The sequence below is a fragment of the Anas platyrhynchos genome, chromosome 1 (assembly GCF_047663525.1).
Source record: "Anas platyrhynchos isolate ZD024472 breed Pekin duck chromosome 1, IASCAAS_PekinDuck_T2T, whole genome shotgun sequence".
Classification (NCBI taxonomy): Eukaryota; Metazoa; Chordata; class Aves; order Anseriformes; family Anatidae; genus Anas; species Anas platyrhynchos.
The window spans coordinates 24,624,475-24,642,093 of NC_092587.1; positions in this window are offsets into that span (position 1 = coordinate 24,624,475).

Sequence of the window (17,619 nt, forward strand, 5' to 3'; positions counted from 1 at the left end):
CTGCTCAGAGGGTGGGGCTAAGCTAGCTGCGCTCCGGGCAGGCACGGGGCTCGGAGACGCAGCCTGAGATCCGGATGGGGAACAGGAGGTGTCCTTGCTCACGCTGCATGCCTCGAAGCCACCATCACTGCAATTTTTAGAAAACTGCTGTTACAGCAATCGGGCTAATTGAAACCATAAAAATATCTTGAAGGCAAGTAGAAATCTGAGCAGCACCTGCAATATTTTACTCTAGATTAACAAAAATGTTGTAAAATGAAGCAGATTTACTCTGACGTGACACTGACAAAGCAGTTGTCAGTACTTTTCCATAGTAGATATAATGTCTCATCACAGTGTATAAATAAAAGTTCTTACTAATGTTAAAGAGGGAAAGAAAAGAGGGCAGACAAAAATACTCCGACGAAAGCACTTAGCATCTAAGCCACAGAAGGTCTTAGTTACTACTTCCCCCTGCTGACACAGGACAGGGACGAGACAGATGGGAACAGTTGAGGAACTCTGTTGTCTTTATAGACCTAAACTTCTCATATAATCCAGTTCCTTTAGCTAAAAATATCTGTGTACAAGTCATCTATGTTACCCTTCATCCTTAGCTATTTTTGAAAAGAAAGAGTTCTTCCTACGCTGCTTCATATATAAGAAATGAGTGTTGTTAAATTATGATAACCCTGGGCCAATATACAAAATGCAACAGCAGCAGCAGTATTACCAAGCCAGAGGCCTGTATACAGCACTGAGGAGTAGAGCATATATTTGAAATGTTGGTATTTATTCAGCTTTTGTATCCTTTTTTTTTTCCCCCGAGCGAAAGCCATTAATTTGCACATGTAAGAATGCCATACAAGTGATTCAACACCTCATGCAGAACCTCAGCTGTCAGAGGCATTGCATTTTAGCATTGTCTGGGGCTGTGGTTGTCTAAATTAGATCCCTAGGTTATCCTGGGCAGAGAAGAAGTACAAAACTTGTAGTGCCCTCCAGTGATAGACACTTCCCATCCACGCAGCAGCTGAGATCTCTGCTCTGCAGAGACATGTTGCTTGTGCTCCCTCCTTCCCTGCACACCAGTTCGCATCCTCAGTCCCTGCTCCTCCAGCCTGTGTTTGTTGCAAAGCCTCTGACAAGCCAACAAATGTGACTGGTGTGTTCTCTGCAGCTGATTTCAGGGTAGGTCAATGCCATATAATGGAGAGGGTACCCAGGGAGCTGGTACTTTCAAAGGAGCATTGCAGAGACTCTACAGCCAGCCTGGAAGCTACGGTAACCCCAGCAGCAGCAGAGGGGAAGCACAGAAGAGTTGCCATATTGTTTGAAGAGATTGCCCTGTGGTTTTTGGCATGCCCTGATTTCTGGGACCACAACCATCAGCTGTGTGGGTGGCATTTACATGGTTGTCAACTTCTCGCAAATTTTTAGTGAAGGAATTTGTCAGAGCTTTCCATGCTATTGCTAGAAGACTTTGCTAAAAGAGGTTAATAAAGATTTGGATTAAAGGTAGTTTTACTGATGTGGAGACCATAGCCCCTTCCAAGAGTCCCACACTAGAACAGAGTAATCCTCTCTCTCCTCTTTCCCCTGCTCCCTCAGTAACCTTCAGCCCAGCAAGTAAACACTTACTCCCTGCAGCCTGACTTCATTTTCCCCAATTCATTTCATAAGTGGAGGCTTTAAACTCACATTTTCCCCATCTCAGAGGCACATCATCCATCCTGCAAGCCCAGGATCATTTCATTCATGGGCTCCAAGTTTTCAGGACAGGCCAGCAGCTTTTAGTCATTTACTGCACCAAGGCTGACACTGCAAACTCAGAGACAAAGGGAGATCAGTAGAGGGCAAGCAGATCTCTGTGCCTCCAGTCTACTCCCGAGGATCTTTCTGTTCATCTGCTTTTCCCAGATGTTCCAAGGACTGAGTTGGCTTTTCCCCTATGTTTTGTGGTTTCTTTTCATGATGATAGCATGTAACGCAATTTTCTTGAGCTGTAACTACTTCTCTCAATCACAGCCAGAGTGCAATGAACATGATTTGTCATCTTTCTAATCAGGACTCCATCACATCCCTCGGCCTGCATGTCTACTGACTTATCTGATCACATCCTGACACTTGAGGAATTAATCAAGGACTGTTGCAAATGGGGACTGATATTAACTAATCACACAGGAAAGGGATATAAATGTATAGAGTGGGGCCTTCAGTGCATACTATTAAAACATCTGCAGAACACAATTGTCTGTAAGATCAGAAATATCTGGCTAATTATTTATTTATACTTGCAGGTATACATATTTTTTTTCAGAATTCTTAGCAGAAAGCTGCAAATCTCCTCCTTCTGACATACAAAATAAATTAAGGATTCATTTTTGATTTAGGATTTCCAGACCTGTTCCCTCCTGTGGCTTGTCCCACTGCATGGATTAAGGACTCTCTGTCCCACTTACCTCTCCCTGCTCCTTCCACTCACTCAGGACTGCTTGTGTGGCTGCTCCCTAAGAAGTTTTCTGCAGTCCAGCTCTCTGTGAGGCAAGGTCTTGCAGGAATCACTTCTGTTAAAACCAAATGGGCATAACTGTCAAAAGTGACCCCAGTGCTTTCAGCCAGAATCCCAGCTCCACCTGCATCATCTGGAATAGTCCGTGAGTGTTTAAGGATACACTGACACAGAAAAGGCAAGGGGAATATCACAAGACTTGATAAAAATTGCAAGAGACTAGGATTTGAAAGAACTTAACCAATATGCCATGCAGGCACATAACGTGCACAATTCATCATTTCACTGGCATTTTGAGCAATCCAGCTCATATTCACACAGCTTCCATTTTACACAAATCTGTTTGTTCAGTGATGAAAGCTCATGACCATTGATGAGTGATTTCAGTGGTCTAAGTAGTAACCTGGACAGACAACTGCCAGGAGCTAACCAAGAAGAAAATATGAGGCACAGAAAATTAGCAGGAATTAGAGGCCCACTGACTATATCCTTTTTATGCATGCTTAACTTCGCTCAGAGATGTAACATGAATCATTCTGCAGCTCTGAATAAAGTTAAGTCTAGATATAACTGATTGTAAGATCAGGATTTGATATAATAAAACTTATTTTGCATCAATAATTTCACTATATAGAGGCCGCCAAGGAGAAAATGTGTTTAAAAACCCATTAACAATTGCTGTTTTCTAGAGCAAGATTCAAATTTCAAGGTATAGCATCCTAGCAACCATTTTGGTGATAAATGAGCTCACAGGAAAAATAAGCTCAAACCGATAATTTCTGAGTGAACTCATCATCAACTTCTTGCAATCACACCTGTCATCTTCGCTATGCAGACCTATATGTAATTTTCAGTGTTTATGCTTAACTTTTTAAGCTCCTTTTTGTTTTCAAACATATTAAAAACTCTGCCAAAGATCATAAATTCAGACTAACTTCAGATATTGGGTAAAATTGCTATGAACAATAGGCATTAATAGCACTGTAGATATTAAAATAAATAAATCTAGTAAACTGTATTGGAGAAAGCCCACTAAGCCACACTCTTCATGATTTTTGACTTTACCCTGAATTCAATCCAGATTGCAATTAGATCTGCATGTGTCATCAGTCCTGTGTGTGGTCCCGTTATGAGTAGTGAATGGGGAAGACTGGCACAGAGTAACAAAGTGAAAAAAAAAACGGGAGAAATACATTTCATTGCTGCTCTGTGCATTGGAAGATTTGATACAACTGTAGTTTGAATTAATCCCAGCATGGAAAAAAAACTAGACTCGTTCCCCTTTTCCCATTCATAGAACACTGTAAGCCTTAATGATGTTGTAATTTTGTTCCACAAAACACTCCAGAGAAAAAGGACTCACGTCTTCATCCCACTTTGGCTCAGCTCTCTGATCTTGGCTCACAGAGAAGGCAGGCTAGCAGAGAAGCTTCTGCAAACCCTTGGGAGGCAAAAAAAGTTGATGTTAACAAGAGAGGAGTTTTAGGGGATACTCCCCTTTTGGTTTTGCTTTTCATTATTGTTCAATTTATTTTTTCTTTTGTCTTTATGTAAGAGGAAGTAAACATCTTAGACCACACAAGCAGTGTTTTTGCTTTTCTGATCATAGGATTTACAGCTCGTATATGTGTATATCCTATGTAGTCCATTTTAGGTCTTTAGTCTGCAATTTATTATTATAATTATATTTTTTATTATTGTGTGAAGAGCTGTGATTGCTGGATGTTTTGCCCCAAGTAAGATGCTGTCAGGTCTGTGGTTCCATGGGCAGGTCAGCCAGTCTAGGAATTCCCTGGCCTGGAAAGGTGAAGGTCTTGCTTGTTGCCCTTTCCCCTGCCTTTAGTCTCTGCTTCTGCTTGTTCCTTTCTGCTCTTTCTCCCTTATGGTGGTAATCATTAGAACCTTAGATTTTTACATGAGGAAAAAGTGTGCAGCTGGGTTGGTTTTCCAACAGTGAGTGAGTTGAATCAACTCTTGGAGAGGTCCAATGGGCCCTGGTGCTGGTACAAACTAAACAGGAGAGCACAAGAGAGAGAAGGTGTAAGTAGTTGAGGGAAATATGCAGTGGGAGGCTCGATACTCAGCTCACCAGACTACTGTACCCACAGCAGTTTCTCCACAGTTTTGGTAAGATCTGGGTCTACTGAGTTATTTGTCCAGAGATATCTCTTTGTGTCTCAGCCATGTTTTTCACCGCTTTACACTGAAACACATGTATCTATCTATTTATTTATTTTAATAATATAGAAGGTAGATTGATGTGAAGGTAAGGGAAAGCAGTTGAAGAGCAAAGTTTTATGAAGATACCAGTTTCTGCTTCAAAGGCAAATTTACATGTCAGGAGAAAGAAATGTATCAGCTAATTCTTTGCTTCTACCTTCCTACAGTTATTCACTGACTACGTAATTACGTCTACATAATCCCCTTGACACAGTTATTCAGGTTACACACAGATTTACGGATTTTGTAGCCAGTTTGATTGTTCAAACTCATTGGCTACTGCTGAGAGATGAATAATCAGTGATAATCAAAAAATGCCCAGGTAGGCTGTAAGAACATGGACATTCATTTCTGGGTATGAAGAACAGGACCAAAGTGACGTATTTATGGCTTCTGAAGGCATTTCTGTTAATTTTACTCTAAGTAAATGTTTTTATTTCATCATGGTTCTGTGATTGTGTTCACAGAAACAGAGTGAAGTATTTATGACTTCTGAAGGCATTTGCGTTTTGTTTTGTTTTGTTTTGTTTTGTTTTTTTAAGTAAATATTTGATGTCATCACGGTTCTGTGATTCTGTTTACATGCACGGTTCACGTGATTCTGTGACAGTAGACATCTCTTCTCTGTCATCTTGCAGATGCCTCTTGTTTTGAAACTTCAAGTTGTGCTGGTTTTGGCTGGGATGAAGTTCATTTTCTTCCTAGTAGCTGGTATGGTGCTGTGGTTTAGGTCTGTAATGAAAACAGTGCTGGTAACACACCAATGTTTTAGTTATGGCTGAGTAGTGCTTACACAGAGTCAAGGTCTTTTCTGCTTCTCCCTCCCTACCCAGCAGGTAGGCAGGAGTGCACAAGAAGTTGGCGGGGAACACAGCTCATCACGATGTGCTGGGGCCTGGCCTGGGCCTTCGCAGCACTATTCAATGCTATTCAGCACATGCAAGGGGAAGAGCACCTTCTGGATCTGAAGACAAACCAACAGACACTGTGGCTAAACCAGAGACCCAGCCCTCGATTACAGTCAAGAAGAAACGTTGGAAGTTTATGGGAATTAATTTAGCAAGGGAGGAAGAAGCTTCTCCTAAGGGGCAGCAGGAGGAAGAATCAGAGGAGGAAGCCTATTCCTCCACCTGCACAGCAGTCACAAGACGAGGAGAAAGAGACAGAAATCATGAATGAGAAAGAGAGGACCTGATCCCTGATCCTGAATGAACTGCATGATATGCGAATAGATTTCAGCTGTCATCAAGGACAGCTGTATCAGCTGCTTGCTCTGGTGCTGGGATACAGGGGCTAATAGGAATTAGAGGGCAAGTATGCCCAGCAGCTGGAATCCCTTGCCAGGGACAAAGTCATCAGGTGAAGGATCAGAAAAGGGGCAAAAGCCCTCAGCTCCTGTTGAGTGTGAAAGAAGGGTAGCCGTACAAGTGGAGGGAGGTAACCAGTACCTGAGGGAATTAGCCATTGTTGGAGCTGATCTGTAGCGACCTGAACAACAACCAGGCATCCAGAGACCTTGGTGAAGTCCAGAGAGTGCGGGTGGTGTGGTCAAAGTTTATACAGAGAGCTGTATGCCAGCACCCTGGCAATAGTGAGCTGGAGAGACACAGAGGAGACAGTATTGGATGTATTAGCCAGCCAACTCCTGCAATTCAAAGAGAATCTCGTTTCCTCCCTCTGGGCCTGCCTCTCAGCTGTAGAGGTGAGAACATTTGAATTTCCATCCTCCTGTTTCTTCCTACAAACTTTTTGTAATGACAGCTGAGCATTCTCTTCTAACATGGTGAATAATCTCTTTTTTCAGGTGGTCCAGATCCTTCTCACTTTTTTTTTTTTTTTCCCATAGTTATTTTCTCTGGTCTTGTTATATGAAAAAGTATTTACACAAATACTTTTCTACTTTCTCACTAAATTTGCTGCAAGCACAGCTGCTCACTATTTTTACTTGTGGAAGAGCCCTGAATGGGCTTTGTGTGCTGCAGAGCAGTATCTCCATTCTTCCTAGCTGTTTATGTTCAGGCAAAATGTAATGAAATGACCAGTGTAAAGAAGTAGAGAATACTGATGTCATTGACTCCATCCTAGCCTCTCCTTACCTGTTCAAATGATGTTTGCAACGGACTGAACTGGTCTGTCTTTCTTTCTTTCTTTCTTTCTTTCTTTCTTTCTTTCTTTCTATAATGAATTGCTCTAGTTTCTGTTCCAATAAAACCCAAATATAGAATTCAAATGTTATACCCCCAGATCCCATCAAAATGTCTTTCCTCTATTTTTGTGTAAAATACATTATTTCATTGCTATGTTCCCTTTTCATTTTAGCTTGGCCTCACCATGTGGGTATGAAGACCAGTAGAGTATTTAAAATCTTTTCTTCTTCTGTTCTACAGCACGAGTGGACTCAAAGCAGTCCAGAAAATGAGAAAAGCTGAGGTATCTGGAAAATTCATGAGTCATCCCCAAACACCATGCTTTTTTTTTTTTTTATACAGGTGCCCTCAAATTTAAGAGCAAGATCTGTTTTGAATAAACCAACTTGTACATGATGAAAGAGAAAAATACAATTATGTTCCTTGGTCCATAAACACTTATTTTTCTATTCATTCCCTAAATTCCTTAAACTTTATTTTCTTCTGTTCCTTTTCATTGCTCCAATAATCAGGAACATTCTTTCTTTAGCAGAACGATTGCTTTGCAGATACCACTCACAGAATCACAGAATCACAGAACTTCTAGGTTGGAAGAGACCTTAAGATCATCAAGTCCAACCTCTGACCTAACACTAACAAGTCCTCCACTAAACCATATCCCTAAGCTCTATGTCTAAATGTCTTTTAAAGACCTCCAGAGATGGTGACTCCACCGCTTTCCTGGGCAGCCTGTTCCAGTGCCTAACAACCCTTTCGGTAAAGAAGTTCTTCCTAACATCCAGCCTAAAACTCCCCTGGCGCAACTTAAGCCCCTTCCCCCTCGTCCTGTCACCAGGCACGTGGGAGAACAGACCAACCCCCACCTCACTACAGCCTCCTTTGAGGTACCTGTAGAGAGCAATAAGGTCGCCCCTGAGCCTCCTTTTCTCCAGGCTAAACAAGCCCAGCTCCTTCAGCCACTCCTCGTAGGACTTGTTCTCCAGACCCCTCACCAGCTTCGTCGCCCTTCTTTGGACCCGCTCAAGCACCTCGATGTCCTTCTTGTAGCGAGGGGCCCAAAACTGAACACAGTACTCGAGGTGCGGCCTCCCCAGAGCCGAGTACAGGGGGACGATCACCTCCCTAGCCCTGCTGGTCACACTGCTTCTTATACAAGCCAGGATGCCGTTGGCCTTCTTGGCCACCCGAGCACACTGCTGGCTCATATTCATCCGACTATCAACCAATACTCCCAGGCCCTTCTCTGCCTGGCAGCTCTCCAACCAATCCTCTCCCAGCCTGTAGCTCTGCTTGGGGTTATTGCGCCCCAGGTGCAGGACCTGGCACTTGGCCTTGTTGAACTTCATGCAGTTAACCTCAGCCCATCGGTCCAGCCTATCCAGATCCTCCTGCAGAGCCTTCCTACCCTCGAGCAGATCAACACACGCACCTAACTTGGTGTCATCTGCAAACTTACTGAGGGTGCACTCAATGCCCTCATCCAGATCATCGATGAAGATATTAAAGAGGACCGGCCCCAGCACTGAGCCCTGGGGGACGTCACTAGTGACTGGCCTCCAACTGGATTTGACTCCATTCACCACAACTCTTTGGGCCCGGCTATACAGCCAGTTTCTAACCCAACGAATCGTGCGCCAGTCCAAGCCAAGAGCAATCAGTTTCTTGAGGAAAATGCTGTGGGAGACGGTGTCAAATGCCTTGCTGAAGTCAAGGTAGACCACATCCACAGCCTTTCCCTCATCCACCAAGCACGTCACTTTGTCATAGAAGGAGATCAGGTTCGTCAAGCAGGACCTGCCTTTCATAAACCCATGCTGACTGGGCCTGATCGCCTGCTTGCCCTGTAAGTGCCGTGTGATGACACTCAAGATAATCGGCTCCATGAGCTTCCCTGGCACTGAGGTCAAACTGACAGGTCTATAGTTCCCTGGGTCTGCCCTCTGGCCCTTCTTGTAGATGGGCGTCACGGTTGCTAGCCACCAGTCAACTGGGACCTCCCCCGATAGCCAGGACTGGTGATAAATGATGGTAAGTGGCTTGGCCAGCTCTTTCGCCAGTTCTCTCAGTACCCTCGGGTGGATCCCATCTGCCCCCATCGACTTGTGCACATCCAAGTGCCATACCAGCTCACCAACCATTTCCTCGTGGATAGTGAGGGTCACATTCTGCTCCCCATCCCCTTCCACCAGCTCAGGGTACTGGGTATCCAGAGAGCAACCGGTATTACCGCTAAAGACTGAGGCAAAGAAGGCATTAAGCACCTCCACCTTTTCTTCATCTTTTGTAAAAAGGTTTCCCCCTGCATCCAGTAAAGGATGGAGATTCTCCTTAGTCCTCCGTTTTGTGTTGATGTATTTGTAAAAAGATTTTTTATTGTCTTTAACGGCAGTAGCCAGATTGAGCTTCAGATGAGCTTTGGCCTTTCTAATTTTGACCCTGCACAGCCTCGCAACATCCTTATAGTCCTCCTCAGTGGCCCACCCTTTTCTCCAAAGATTATAAACCCTCTTTTTTCTCCTAAGCTCAAGCTGCAACTCTCTGTTGAGCCAGGCCGGTCTTCTTCCACACCGGCTTGTCTTTGGGCACGTGGCGACAGACCGTTCCTGCGCCATTAAGATTTCCCTCTTGAAGAGCGCCCAGCCTTCCTGGACCCCTCTGCCCTTCAGAACCGCCTCCCAAGGGATTCCACCAACTAGTGTCCTGAGCAGCTCAAAGTCAGCCCTCCGAAAGTCCAATACAGCGGTTTTACTGGTCCCCTTCCTGGCCTCGCCAATAATAGAGAATTCCACCATTTTGTGGTCACTCTGCCCAAGACAGCTTCCAACCACCACATCTCCCACCAGTCCTTCTCTGTTTGTGAAGAGAAGGTCTAGTGGGGCACCACCCCCCGTAGGCTCACTAACCAGCTACGTCAGGAAGCTATCTTCCACGCTCTCCAGAAACCTCCTAGACTGCTTTCTCTGGGCTGTGTTGTGTTTCCAGGATATGTCAGGAAAGTTGAAGTCCCCCATGAGAACAAGCGCCGATGATTTCGCAACTTTTGTCAGCTGCCTGTAGAACTCCTCATCTGGCTCCTCATCCTGGTTTGGCGGTCTATAGCAGACCCCGACCAGCATGCTAACCTTGTTGGCCTTCCCGCCGATCCTAACCCATAGGGACTCAACCTTGTCATTCCTAGCGTCGAGTTCTACAACATCGAAAGATTCTCTAATATAGAGAGCCACACCACCACCCCTTCTGTGCTGCCTGTCCCACTCACAGCCTTTGGAATGGCTATCCCAGTGTCTTCAATGTTCATCAATCCTCTGATATTTTTTGGCAGCAGGGAAATGAATGGAAGTCTCTTGCCAAAACAATATGTATGTATATGTAGTGTCTCCTCTACTGTATGCATATAAAATAACACACTCAGATACCTACAACTTTCAAGCTGCCAAATATTTCAGACATTTTGATCACTAAATCTTGGTTTGCCCCAGTACAGTAAATGTCTACACAGATGTACAACTTAAACCACATTATGGCCTCCACTGACTTCAGTGGGTGGGCTCACACATGTGGGTGTTTCAGGCACAAGAGAACATCTTATTTATTTATTTATTTATTTATTTATTTATTTATTTATTTCTGTTGAAAGACTTTGTACTGATGGGTACTAGTTTAACAGAGCAGTTCTGTTAGCAAGAAGAGTTTTAAGACAACCACATCATGCAGAAGATATGTGATGACTACATGCTCACCTGTGCCTCCCAAGGCATCCATACATCTTTCCAGCCCCATAAAGAGTAGCCATTATTTCTCTACAATACATAACAGTTCATTCCATTTTGTTGCATTATGGTGGTGCCATCAGAATGGGTCAGTAAACGGGCCAGTAAGGAGGTTGAGATATTTCAGCTGGGGTGCTCATTGAGATATTTCACATGTATGTGAGAAATTATTATACAAGAAAGTAGAATATGTGGAGATACAAGACATGGTGTTTTGTCATTCTTACGGACAAGCAGAAAAAGACAATGATATACTTCTGAAATTATTGATCTAACTATTCAGTAACTACTGTAGCATGATTATAGCAGAACAAGATAATAGGAACCACTATGGCATAGAAGTTACTGTAGAAAGCCAGTACCTTTGAGTACATTACATCATTTATGCACTGACTCTTGACAAACTAATCTAGGTGATATTTCTAAAAGTAAAGAGTCAAAAAAAAAAGACAAAATTTTGAAGTCAAAAATTAAGTTTAACTGGTTTTATTCCTAGAGAAAGCAATCACCAGAATAAATAAATAGTGAAGAAGGCCACACAGGAAGTCTCCATTGCAGATGGCATGAGGACTGATGAGCTCTTTGTGTCCTGCCCCACACAGTCACTACACTGCCTCTCAACTCTGATCTATTGAACTGAAAAATTTGCTCAAAACGTGCCTGATGGCTATGTTCAGTGGGCTGAGAGGAAGTGGCTTGAAAGCTGAAACTGAGGGAGGGAGGGAGGGACATCATGCTGAGCTGCTGTGATAAGGCTGGGAGGAAGCCGAGCATCCGAGCATCATATTGTCAGTGTGTGATCCTAACCATTGCGATCAAACTAGTATTCTAAGTGAGGGCCTGTTGAAAAAGCAAGATGTTTTTCAGGTCTGATAGATTTTAAATGTTTTGCTGCCGTTATGTACACTTTATACCTATTCATCATAGTCCAGTGGGATTGAAAAGTGAATAGAAGCATTTTTATTCATTGTTTGATTACTGGGTTTTAGGGGGTTGTCTTTTTTGTGGGCTGTTTTGTTATATTTCTTGAATTATAGAGGTACCCCAATGTCATAAATAAGTTATGGCTCCAATGAATACATTATTCTACATTATTCATATTCTACTAAAGCCATTGTTCTTAGGATTCAATTTTGCAAAAATTACAATATAACCAAAGTATAACCAGCTCAGAATCCCTGTGAAATACAGAATGAAGTAGCTGAGTAAGCTCTTGTTTCTGTGTTTAAATCAATCACTATACAGCTATGTTTCAATGCACTTTTAAAACTAAAGTATATTGAAGAGCCTTTGTTTTGGAAAATAAGGTAAAACCAGGTAGTGCAAAAACAGAAAAGTAATAAAATGTACGGAAGGCTGATAGCTAATGTGCTTGTTTTAAACAGACTTTAGAAAGATGTTTACAGCAATTATTTGGGGTTAGTTTAGAATCATACCATCATATGAAAACAGGTCACAGTTTTATAATGTGTTCATACAATTATAAACAATATATTTAGATTATTTCTTCCTTCATGAGTGTAGATATTAAGATTTAAACAATAGGGGAAAGGAAAATTCAGAATCTTTGCTATCAACATACTTGTCAGCCTCCATAAAGAGACATTCCCAGTGCATTCTTTTCACCCCTTAACAGAGGTCTTTAAGTAAATAGCAGTAGGTGAGTGTTTGGAAAGCACTTTCCAGATGAAAAGTACTTGAGAGTTGGTAAATCTTGAGCATTAATTGAGATACTAACCAAAACACCTTCAAGATGGATTTTTTCTCACTTTTGCTTTTGAGAATCATCTTTTGTTTGCCTGTTCTGGGGTTTCTTCTTCACTGAGTTGTGTTCCCAGTGCACATTTACATTTTAGTTATGTCTTACAAGAACAACCAACAGTGTTAGAGAGAGTAACCACTACTTATGAAATCAGCTCCTCTATGTGCAAAAACATGCTTTAAGTCAGTGTCTAAGAAAATTTATACTCTGGATTAAAATGATAAATATATAAATTCGATTGGGGAGGAGGGGGGGAGGTAATTTTAAAATGATTCCTACTTAACTTTGTTTATTTCCTAGTTCCTTAGCCATTCTGAGTGTATTAGACTATCAGGAAGACTCATGGGAAATGTATGGTAGACCTTCGTAAATTAAAATAAGTGCTTGGCCAACGTTGCTGTCTGCAGAACCATCTTTCTTTTCTATACATGACTAACTAAGGAACACATGCTTTTTTTATTGTGAGTTCCTTCAGCTATTGAATATAGGCATCCGTCTATAGAATGTGCTTTCTTTAAAAAACTTATTCAGTTAAGCTCCAGATAACAGGACAGAAAAAATAAACACATCTTAAAAAATATTTAAATCAAGAATACCATACCCAAATGAATTCAGAGCAGAGAAACACTCCAACTTGTCACCTTTTCAAGCAAACCACATCACTGAACATTTATAGAAACAATTTTTAAATATGACAAGCACTTTTTACCTCCCCCCCGAAATGCAAATGTAATTTTACACCGACCAGAATAAAATAAGTAATAATAGTAATAATAGTAATAATAGTAATAATAGTAATAATAGTAATAATAGTAATAATAATAATAATAATAATAATAAATGAGCTGTATAAGCATTTCATTAATCAAGACAGGGAAAAATATTCCTGTATTTCTGAAAAGAAAGGATTCCCTAATTCCATAGCACCTCCCTGACCGACCACTTCCAGCATTTAACTACACTCAGGCTTGTAAACTTTTTCCAAATATCTATCCCACATGTCTTTTCCTGAGAAGAAAAAATAAAACTTGCTTTGAAAACAGGGCCACAATTTTGCAAGTGGAAACACTATAGAATTATCTTCATATTGCTGCCTATTTCTGTTCTACCCATTCTCATGTGTAAAAATACAGTATAACTATTATTTATTTTTCCATAAAAAAGTGTTATCCTGATTAGGAAAATGACATTAACTGTCCACCTAAGAAACAAATCTGTATTCCACAACAAAATGTGCTTAGAATTCCTTCCTTTTTTATTATTATTTTTAGGAAAAAATACACAAAATTGTAGCTGAACAATTGAATCTACATTATTTAGTTTAAGAAATCTTATCATTGTACTCTTAAACCTCAGTAAAACTTTTCTTAATTGGAAGTAACCAGTTTCATAAAAGTAGACATATGCATCTGATTTAATGTATGTGATGTTGCTGGATATTTTTTTATCTTTTATTTTAAAAAGGCACAGAGCAGTCACAACACAATGTACATATTAAAAATATGTATGGGCTTTAAAAATATTAAAACCAGCAGTGGATCTTAACATTATCCTTCATTTTCTACTGAATTTGGTAGATTTCTTGTACAGACATGAGGCGAGTGTTTCTCTAATTGAGTTGTATTATGCTAGGTTTTTTTTCAATACTTTAGGGATTTTTTTTAGTAGAAAAAGGAAATAGCAAAAAGGAAATAAGTTAGCAAATGGATAATGTCATGTTTATTAAAAATAATGTAAATCTAATATGAAATAATATAGGAGACTATTGGTTATTCTAAAATGTAAGTTGTGATGCATGCAAGCACGAGTCTATAACGAATCATGCAACTTTTTGGCAATTTTAGCATACTCAAACTGCTCCTAAATATGAGATATATCTAGAGGAAAGAGCTGCTTGTCTTTACAGAACATCATATGCGTGTAAAAGCAAGATATGCATCTGGAAATGCTAAAGGAATGTTCTTGTAATTCATTACAGATATATTGAAGGGTGGCATTTTTCTTGCTTTAGTTACGTTACACTCAAGAACTTTTAAGCAATCCTAGAAAGAGCAACAAAATTGCAGAGACAGTATTCATACACGGTGGACTAAATTCAATTATTAACATAAAGTGCATAAAAAGTCACTCCCTTATCCCTCTTGCAGTTCTGCTTCTCAGAGATTTTTACTGTGCTTGCAAAACTGAACCCTCTGCTGTCAAGGCTAAGACCGCCTGGATCCTACTTTTGTCACTTGTCATATCTATTGAACAAAAAAGTGCATGGCCCAGACATTGTAGCAGGATGAGGTGGGAAATGAGGAGGGAAAAAAAAAAAAAAAAAAAAAAAAAAACCACAACCAACCAACCGAAACAAAACTCTCCAAGAAAAGCAAGTTCACATTACTTCCATGGTGAGGAGGAACAGAAAAACAAAACAAAACAAAAAAAACTCAGAATTTCTAATTTTCACTGTATGCAGTTGAACAACGTTTTGCAAAGCTCAATAAAGAAGACAAGAATGCAAATTATTCCATGCTAGTCAGAAAGACAACCTAGCAGGATTTTTAGAGCAGGAAGCATAAATATATTTCCTCTTTTTTATTTCAGTCCTAGAATAAATAAAACTGACAACTGAGGCAAAAATGTTGTTTCTTAAAAGCTTCTTAAAAATACAGACAATACTGTCAACAAGGCGCAGACCACATTTTGTTCTCTCGGCAGACTTGGTTCTCAGCTTGTGGTATACAAATACCTTCTAATCCTAAAAATTCACCCAAATGCCTGAGCATTGAGATGAAACTAGGAACAGCTGCACTGCTTAATGCCAAAGGCTTACCTGATGTAGTGGCTTGTATCACACAGCAATCATTGGGGTATGCCAAAACACTGTAGGACTGTCATAGCCATACAGGAACGCTTCCTTTGCTATATACCTCTTGTAATTTCTACTGACCAGTCTTTTGAGAGTTTTTGTTCTGGGTGTGTTACTGCCACATTTTACGCCTCCGTGTACTTTACTGCTATTAATTTTTCAGTCACTTTTAACACCCGTGTAATTTATATGGCAAGTTTTACAATGTAACCATGCAGTAAGTGCAAAAATGCTGCTCATTTTTTCATTTTGGACTACCTGCCTATTACTTCTATCAAAATCCAACCTTTTCCACAGCACTCCTAAACCTACAGATCCCTGTTACATCCTTACCAAGCTGCATCTTTGCTGGCCAGAAGTCCCAACTCATTCATCTGTTTCTCAGATTCCACAGCACTGACTACTTTGATCCTCCTATGTGAGACTTTCCTAGTTTTACTACATTTTTGTAGAAGGGTGGACCAGAATTTTACACTACAGTAAAACCTAAGTACACCATCAATTTACACATTTTTCTGTCCTATTCTTTATTTCCTACTAAGTCATCCTTAGCACTTGTCTGACCTGCTGCTGAGCAGTGAACCAGTTTCCACAGAATTACCTAGAAAACTCCCAAATCACTTTCCTACTTAGCAATAGCTACTTCAGAGGATGTAATTGCCACAAATGGACCCCAGCTGCAGGAGGAGCCCCCGGTGGAGCAGGTGGCTGTGGCCTGGAGGAGGCTGCAGCCCATGGAGAGACCCCGCAGGAGCAGGCCCTGGGCCAGAGCTGCAGCCCATGGAGAGGAGCCCACGCAGGAGCAGGGGGTCTGGGGGGAGCTGCCGCCCATGGGGGACCCGTGCTGGAGCAATTTGCTCCTGGGAGATGGACCCTGTGGTATGGAGCCGTGTGGGAGCAGTTCTTGAAGAGACAAAGCATTAGGGACTGACTGCAGCCTCCATTCCCTGTTCCCCTGAGCCACTCGGGGGGGAGGGGGGAGGAGGTGGAAGAGAGTGGATAGGGGAAATTTAGTTTGTGTTTAGTTTTTCTGTTCTACTTTTTTTAGTGATGAATTGTTTTAATCTGCCTATGCAGATACTGTTTTGCCCATGCTAGTAAACTATGACCAATTTCCCTGTCCTTTTCTCAACCTTGAGCCCTTTTCTATGGTATTTTCTCCCTGTTCCTTTGAGAAGGGTAAGATAGCAGTTGTGGTGAAGCTCAGCTGCCTGGCAGGGTTATAAAACCACTACATCTGCATCAGGCTTGCCTTCTTTGTCTACTCAACGAAGCTTTCCATAAACTTTAATTAAAATGATGCAAGGACTCTGCCAATATGTATCTACTTACACATACACTAATTTTATTCGTTATCAATGCATAGAGAAAACGTAAATTAAGTTTGGAAATCCAACATGAAGCTTTCTAAAAATTGGCATTATTTTTATTGCTTTCTAGCCCCTCTGAAATTATAATTATGCATAACAGTATCTCAAACATTCCATACATGAGTTCTGTCAGAACTCCCATGAACATTTGCCCCCAGTGATTTGTTGCAGACACTAAGGGTGCCTTCTCTTTGAGAGCAATCTTCATGCATGCTGTGGAAAGGGCCCTGGTATTCAGATTTGTCTAACCTACGCAGCAAAGAAATAATTTAGCTTGTCCATCACAGTAAAAATTTCAATTCTTTTTGCACTTTAATCACCTGCTGACCTGTAAACTTCTCTCACACACTTCCTGTTTAGATTCCTGTTTAGAAGAAAACAAATACAAAAGCACCTAAAGGCTTTAATGTTCATTTTTAACTTGTGCATTTTTTTCCACATTTGTCCATTTCTGTTTCCTTAAATTAGAAACAAAATGCTTAATGTACTAACAAGGACATTTGTGTTTTGCTCCTTTGAGCTCTCTACCTACCTGCTCCATTAAAGTGTGTGTGTGTATATATACATATATATGTATATGTAGTCAGACGAAACAGCAAACCAGTTTGCTAAAGCTTGAAACTTCTTTTTGGATTTGCACTCTGTACCATTCTAGGTATTGTCACCACTAGAGTGAAGGAGTTTTATATCTATTGTCTTAATTCTTAAGGAATTTTGTTCTTAGTCCTAGAGACTCAAACGTCCATTCCAAAGGAAGTCTAGATTACTTATTGCCTATTTAACTTAAATTCACAGCATGGCACCAGTTCCAATTGAACAAATAGTTTCTCTTATCTCTATGGTCTCAAAAGCCTCACTCAAAACCAGATATTCTAGTCCTGAAGTGCTTTTTAGACTTAGATTTCCACAGAAATGCATACACAGTTGGTTAATTTCAGAGTAATGTTAGAGTTTTACTGGAACCTTAGTTATATTGCCCTTTGCTTTTTTTTAAATCAGCTTATA